The sequence below is a fragment of the Coenobita brevimanus genome, chromosome 36 (assembly GCF_032717465.1).
Source record: "Coenobita brevimanus isolate Jiangsu-jjx chromosome 36, ASM3271746v2, whole genome shotgun sequence".
Classification (NCBI taxonomy): Eukaryota; Metazoa; Arthropoda; class Malacostraca; order Decapoda; family Coenobitidae; genus Coenobita; species Coenobita brevimanus.
Window position 1 is genome coordinate 3,353,935 of NC_136989.1, and position 7,460 is coordinate 3,361,394.

Below are 7,460 nucleotides of genomic sequence, written 5' to 3' on the forward strand. Positions count from 1 at the left end.
CATCGACCGTCTCTTCCTTTCCTTCCTGCAGTGGTTTTTTGCCTCCCTCCACATTCCCTTTTCTTCCCTTCCAACACTTCTTCCCTCCCTCTTTTAATGTCTTCTTTCTTCCCTTCCTTCATTGCTTTTCTCTTCACTTTCACTTTCACTTTTTCCCTTCCTACACTGCATTTCTCATCCTTCCATTTTCTCTTTCTTTCCTTTCTCTCAGTTTATTCCTCCCTTCTTCTACTTTTTACTTCTTTCCTCTGGTACCCTCTTTTCCTCCTTCCTACCCTTTTCTCGCATCCTTCATCTTTTCTACTCTCTCTCGCTCTCTGTACTGCCTCGGTCCTTCTCTCGCTGTGCTGAGTAGCTCCTTCTCTTGCTGTTCTGCCTCTCTTTCTCCCCTTGTACTGTCTGCTTCCTTCTCTCACTGTACTGCTTACCTTCCTCACTTCATGTAATGCTTGCATCTTTTTCTCAATGTACGGTACTGCCTCACTCCTTCTCTCACTGTATTATCACCCTCCTTCTCTTCCTGTGCTGTCTCATTGCTTCTCTCCATGTACTGCCTGCCTTCTTTTCTCCCTGTAGGCTACTGCAGCCCTTTTAACTCCTTGTCATGCCTCCTCGCTTCCATCTTTGTACTGCCGTCTTCCACTTTTCCCTCTCTTGCCTCCTTCCCTTCACCTCTTACCTCCATGTTTTATTCCCTCTATTATCTCCGTTTTTCCTTCCCTTTGCTGCCTCCTTCCCTCCCTATGTCTCTGTAGGGCTTTCATTCCTCACTGCCACGGTGTATTTTCTCTCTCCTTCCTGCGAGTACATTATTACTTCTTCCATTCCCTGACTCTGTTATTTGCCTCCTTTCCAGTATAACCTCCCTCCCCTTCTTCTGTGTCTTCTCCCGCCCGCTCCCCATTCCTTTTCTGTGAGCATTTCCCTTCACTGCTTCTGATAACCCAGTGAGAGGTGCCTGACAGCCACTCAACATTGTGGGTAAACCCCTGTTTCAGTCCAACATTGAAATAGAAAAATTCACCCAATTCACCATCCACATGCACTGCAATCTTAGCTCCCTCATATACAGTACTGTATACTTTTTATGACATTCAACAGCTTTCCATTTACTCCATATAATGTATATAGTTAATATTTCCCACATTCCTTGTCCATCAGTTCTGTCATATTCTTTTTCCAAATCCATGAAGGCCCAGAAAACTTCTTTCCCTTTTGCGGAAACTTTTCCACTAAGAACTTTAGGATTAACCTCTTATACACACAACGTTATCCCTTCCTAAAATACTATTGTTTGTCTCCAACTGATTCCTCTGTTATTTCTCTAACTCTGTCAAAAATGTCCTACCATATACTGTTCCTATTACACTAAGAAGACAAATGCCCATATGATTATAACATACTTCTTTTTCTCCTTTTCCTTTATAAAGGGAAATAATTATACCTGATTTCCAACCCTCCGGGACTCTACATTCCTCCTATGCGAATCTGCACATCTTTCATAATCACTCTACCAGTATCCCTCCTCTGCTTCCACATTTAAAGACACTTCATCAGTTCCTGGGGCTTTCCATATTTTGACTTTCTTCATTGTTTCCACTACTTAAATCCTACTGATCTCTTCCTCCCTTCTCATCTCCCGCCTTCTCCCAACCGTTTCTCAGCCACTTATAGTAACAAGCCATTCATTCTTTATGTTTAGCAATTCCTTAAACTTTTCCATCCAGTTGTACACCTTTTCTTTCATCTCCTCTGGCAGTCTACCACTGTTATTGTTATTTTCCCTACTACCTTTTTTATCACTTTCTACTTGTAACTCTTTACCTCCTTCCGGAACATTATCTTTAATATCCTCCAATTTACACCCTGATTCCTTCCAAATTCCTCATCCAGTCTCTTTTTACTCTCTCCTACTAATCTTTTCATGCCTGTCTTCTTCTTCACATGTAACTCTCTGTTCCATCTATCAACGCACTCCACGCCTCTGCTTCCTATCACCTTGCTATAATTATGCTTTCTTCTTTTGCACCACATCTTGTCTCATCTCTCCATTCTACCATGCTATTCTTTGCATCCCTTTTCGCCTTCTCAATAACCCAAACACCACCTCACATGCAGCACAGATTTCTTCAGTGATTCACTTGCACACTTCATCCACCTCCCCCACCTGCTCCAAGAGAAATTTACTCAATCGTTCTTCCACTTCTCTCTTTTATCCTGCCTTTTTGGTCACGCACTTGCAACATTTCTACCCTGTTTAAAGGACTACTTCCTACTGCCTTTCCCTCCTATTTATTTTTCGCATCTGTACCTTGATTTGAACCAGCATCAAGTGGTTGTTGGAAAGTCCACTCTTCCAGCCTCTGTATACCTTCACATCCAGCGGACACCTTCTCATTTTCTCTTCCATACACACATAATCAGTCATCGCTTTCTGTTCATTCAGTTCACCACCACCCTTCTCATCACTCGCCATGTATATCTGTGGATCAATAGTGCCTAGGGAGGGTATTGGCTGTCACCAACCCTTTCTCGGCGCAATGTCCATAGAGCACTGCCATTCTCATCCACTACAGGCACATCCCATTCAACAACATCTTCATTCACCTTCATATCCACCATTTCTCAAATAAAAATTTTTTTTTCACTCCTCTCAAACTTTTCCATGCATGATTCCATTTTTGCCCAGAACTCTTTTCTCACTCTGCTTGCACGATCTTCCGTTTCAGCATACACACACAATGTCCCACGTCTGTATTCACAGTTTCAATCTTACACAATCTTTTAACCAACTGGTCTATACTCTTTTCTCTTCTCCTTCCATCTCTTGCACAGAACAGTACATACATCCTCATTTGCCCTCTCATTCTCAACTACTCCCTCACATACACCCAATCCATACTCTCTCTCTCTCTCTCTCTCTCTCTCCCTCTGTCTCTCTCTCTCTCACCTCTTCATTCGCACTCCTCACATTCCACACTGAAATCACATAAATCTCAGCAACTTAATCGTTTCTCATCTACCCTCATAACTCACTAACCTTCTATTCTAAACTTGCTTGACTCATTTGCTTTGATCAGAGTTGTGTTCTACATTTTTCCACAAATAATGCACCCAATCCTCCGTCATTTACACACCAATTTCACTCACTCCTTGACATTGTTTCCTCACTTATTGTACGATATTACCTCAATCACCCGCCTCTCACCCTCTGCTTCACTCAGTCATGTTCACACTGAACACCTTCCTTCCCTCACTCAACTAGATTATAATTATTCATTCATGTCACTGAATTATAAAACTTTAATTATAATAAGCACTCTTTTTGAATATACCACTTCATCTCTCTCTCTCTCTCTGTCTGTCTGTCTGTCTGTCTCTCTCTCTCTCTCTCTCTCTCTCTCTCTCTCTCTCTCTCTCTCCCAGTCTAGTTCATTCTCTCTCTCCCTCTTCTGTTCCATCTCACTCTGCCTCTCCCTCCCCTATCATATCTCATTGTGTCTCTCCCTCTCCTACTGCCATTCATTTTGCCTCTCCCTCCTCTACTGCCTCTCACTCCCTCTCTCTCGCTTTGCTACTCCCTCTCACTGCGTCTCTCCCTCTCATATCCTTTCACAATCTGCCTCTCTCTCTCTCTGCTACTCCCTGTCTCTCTCGCACTCCTTTACATATTGCCTTTCACTGTCCTACTCCTTCTTTAAGTCTCTCTCATGCTTCCTCTCCCCTTCCTCTCTTTTCCTGTCCCTTTCTTTCTCTCCCAGCATATCTTTCTCTTCTACCTTTTTCTCTCTCCAGCTCGTTTTCTTTCTCCTGGTCATCTCCCTCTCCCCATTTTTTTAAGCCTCTCTCATTCTTCTCTTACTCCCTCTTTATCACACACTATACCGTCTCCCTATACCTTTACATGTATATCTGTCCAATGTTTGCCTATATGCTTTCCCTCTTGCTCTCCTGTTCCCTCCTCGTTTATCCCTCTACTTTACCACCGTCTCTTCCTTACTATTCCTTGTAACTCTCTTTCCCTTTCTCTCTCTCTCTCTCTCTCTCTCTCTCTCTCTCTCTCTCTCTCTCTCTCTCTCTCTCTCTGTACTGCCTCGCTCTTTCTCTCCCTGTATCCTACTTCTTTCCTCTTTCTCTCCCTGTACTTCCAGCCTCCTTCTCTCATTGTACTTCCATTCCCTCTCCCTTCCGCTATTGTTCTCTCGCTTTTCCTCTTCCTCTCCTTCCCTGCCTCAGTAGTCTCACTCTACGGCTCTTCACTTACAATTACATTTACTTTTGTTCTCCCATTTGTACTACGTCTTGCTCTCTCATTCACCTTCCTTTGCTCATTCCCTCTCTTTTTCCCACTCCCGTTATCACACCCTCCTCTGTGACACACTCCTATTCTCACTTGTTCTACCACTACCACTCGCTCTGCCAATACCACTCACACTGCCATGCCCTCTCCCCTACCATTACCACTCACACTGCCATGCCCACTCCCCTACCATTACCACTCACACTGCCATGCCCTCTCCCCTACCATTACCACTCACACTGCCATGCCTTCTCCAGTACCATTACCACTCACATTGTCATTCCCACTCTTTCAACCATAACTACTCATACTCCTATTCCAACTAATTATGCTGGTACCAGACTCACTCCCATTCCATTTACTCTACCAATGAAACTCACATTCCCTTTCCCACTTTCTCTTGTATTTATCCCAGTCCCATTTCCTCTCGCTATTCCTATTCACCTCTCTCTCTCTCTCTCTCTCTCTCTCTCTCTCTCTCTCTCTCTCTCTCTCTCTCTCTCTCTCTCTCTCTCTCTCTCTCTCTCTCTCTCTCTCTCTCTCGTTCTTACCACTACCCAGAAGATGAATGCTTCCCATTTTCATTATGCTATGTAAGTTTTGACAAGTAATATGTCATGTGAGAAATTATAATACTAGAGGACAATTATACAGGACAAAAACAGCTGCTGGTATTAAAAAACAAAGTGTGTGGTTTTCATGCATGTATGTATACCTGTGTGTGTGTGTGTGTGTGTGTGTGTGTGTGTGTGTGTGTGTGTGTGTGTGTGTGTGTGTGTGTTTTAGTGTCACTTTGGGGTGGTGGGCTCTGATATAGCGTAATACAGTATATGTGTTTATATGTGAGATGTTTCTAATCGGTTTTTAGAGGAAGGATGGGGCAGGTGGTGGTGTGTGTTACAGTGTTAGGGTATATTAGTGTTCATTGATTGTGTGAGTGTGAATAGGCTATGTGTGTATGTGTGTTGTGTTTATAAATATTATATTACCGGTATATAACCCTGTGTTGCATGCAGTGTATGTTGTCTCAGCATGTACAGTATGGATTTGTATGTACCTACCGTGTGTGTGTGTGTGTGTGTGTGTGTGTGTGTGTGTGTGTGTGTGTGTGTGTGTGTGTGTGTGTGTGTGTGTGTGTGTGTGTGTTGCTTAGTGGCTCTGTGTTTGTGTTTATTTGTCGGGGTTGATGGTGGCTGCATCACCGGGTGATTTATTTTTTTATTTTTTAAGCAAGGAAGAAGGATCAAAAGACCAGGATTCCTCAAATTTTTCATTAAAACAAAAAAGATAACAAAGAGCTACTGTAAATTCAAGATCCGTTATTTTCAAGAGCCTGAGCACACTGCTTTTGAAAGACTGGAGATCATGGGCAGTAGGAAATGCAGACAGAGAGAGACAATTCCATTGTTGGTATGCTGCGCAGTGGAAGGACTGGGAGTAACGATTAACTCTTGGATTAGAGAGTTGGAGAGAAAAGCGATGAGAGTTTGTTGGTTGACGTGTGCTTCGCCCCCGCCGTAGTTGTGGAGGGATGCAAGCAGACAGTTTGGAGGACCAGTGACCATAGAGGTAGTGACAGAAAGGAGATAAAGATGCAGCAGTGTGGCAGATAGACAGAGGTGGAAGGGAGCCAGTAAGAGGAGGAGAATTAATGAGACGGAAAGTATTTGACTCCACCTCGTTGAGAGGAGCTGTACTGTATGTGGGGAGCCTCCTCATACATGAGAGTTCTACACAGGGCAAATATAACCTGTGTATAAAATCAACAACTGTGCAAGGGTAAAGAAGGCACAGGGTCGGCTAAGCACACCTAATCTCCTGGAAGCAGATTTTACAAGACAGGTAATATGTTCTTTCCAAGATGGATCCCAAGTTAATGAAACCCCAATAATGTTTAAAGGTAATGCAGGATTGAGCTGGATATTGTTATGAATTAGAGAGTACTCCTGTGGAAGACTCTCTGGTCGATAGACGTAAGAACTGAGTTTTTGGTACAATAAAAATGACAAGATAACTTATACTCCAATCAGAGATATGAGCCAGGTCAGACATAAGGTGTGCCTTAGCCTGATCCCTTGTTTGTTGAAGTGACTGCTAAAATGGACACTGGGGGATGCAAATGGAAAGGTGGAGGTGGAGTCATCAGTGTATGAGTGGATGGGTTAGACGTGCAGCTTATAAGGTCAGTGATGAATAAAATGAAGACAGTAGGTGATAGGTCAGAGCCCTGAGGAACAGCACTATTAATAGCTCCTGAAGAACGGTGGCCGTCTACAACAGCAGTTATAAACCGACCAGAAAGGAAGCTAGAGGTGAAGACACAGATAAGATAGAAACCATAAAAGGGCAGTCTGGAAAATAAATATTTATACGACAATCAATCGAAAGCCTTTGAAGTGCAATGGCACAACTTTTGCCAAAGACCCGAAAGGAGGATGACCAGGAGTCTGAAAGGTAAGTGAGAAGATCGCCAGTGAAGCATCATTGGCGGAACCCATAATGACGATCAAAAAGAAGGTTGTGGTAGGAAAGATGATTTAATTATTGTTTTGTTAAGAAAAGAGTCAAATGTATTTTTAATCCCGGATGCTAAAGCAATTGGGAGATAGTTACCGGGACGGGAATGGTCACCCTTCTTTGGGATAGGCTGAATGAGAGCAAACTTGTAGCAATAAGGAAATGTACAAGTTGACAAACTTGAAATAGTTTACATATTCAGGCTGTAACCACAGAGGCACAGCTCTTGACGACAACAGGAGGGACCCCATCACGTCCATATGCCTCGCTAGTAGTGAGGTCAGTGATGGCAGAAAATACATCAAAGGAAGACATTTTTGTGTCAGCAATGAGGAAGTCAGAGGGGGGGGGTGGAAGTGATGGAGGAACAGTACCGGAATCGTCTAAGGTCGAATTGGAGTAGATAGTCTAATCGAAGAATTCTACTTGATCATTAGAAAAAATAGACATAGAGCCATCGTTGTGGAAACGAGGAGGGAAGGATGATGAGGTAAAGTTAATAGAAAAGTTTTTGACAAGATGCCAGAAGGAGCGGGAAGAATTCGATTTGGAGAGTTGAGAGCATTTAAAACAAATTAAATTATGTTTAGCAGCGAGAAGAACAAACTTAGCCCGATTCCTGACAGAAACATAAAGGAGATCA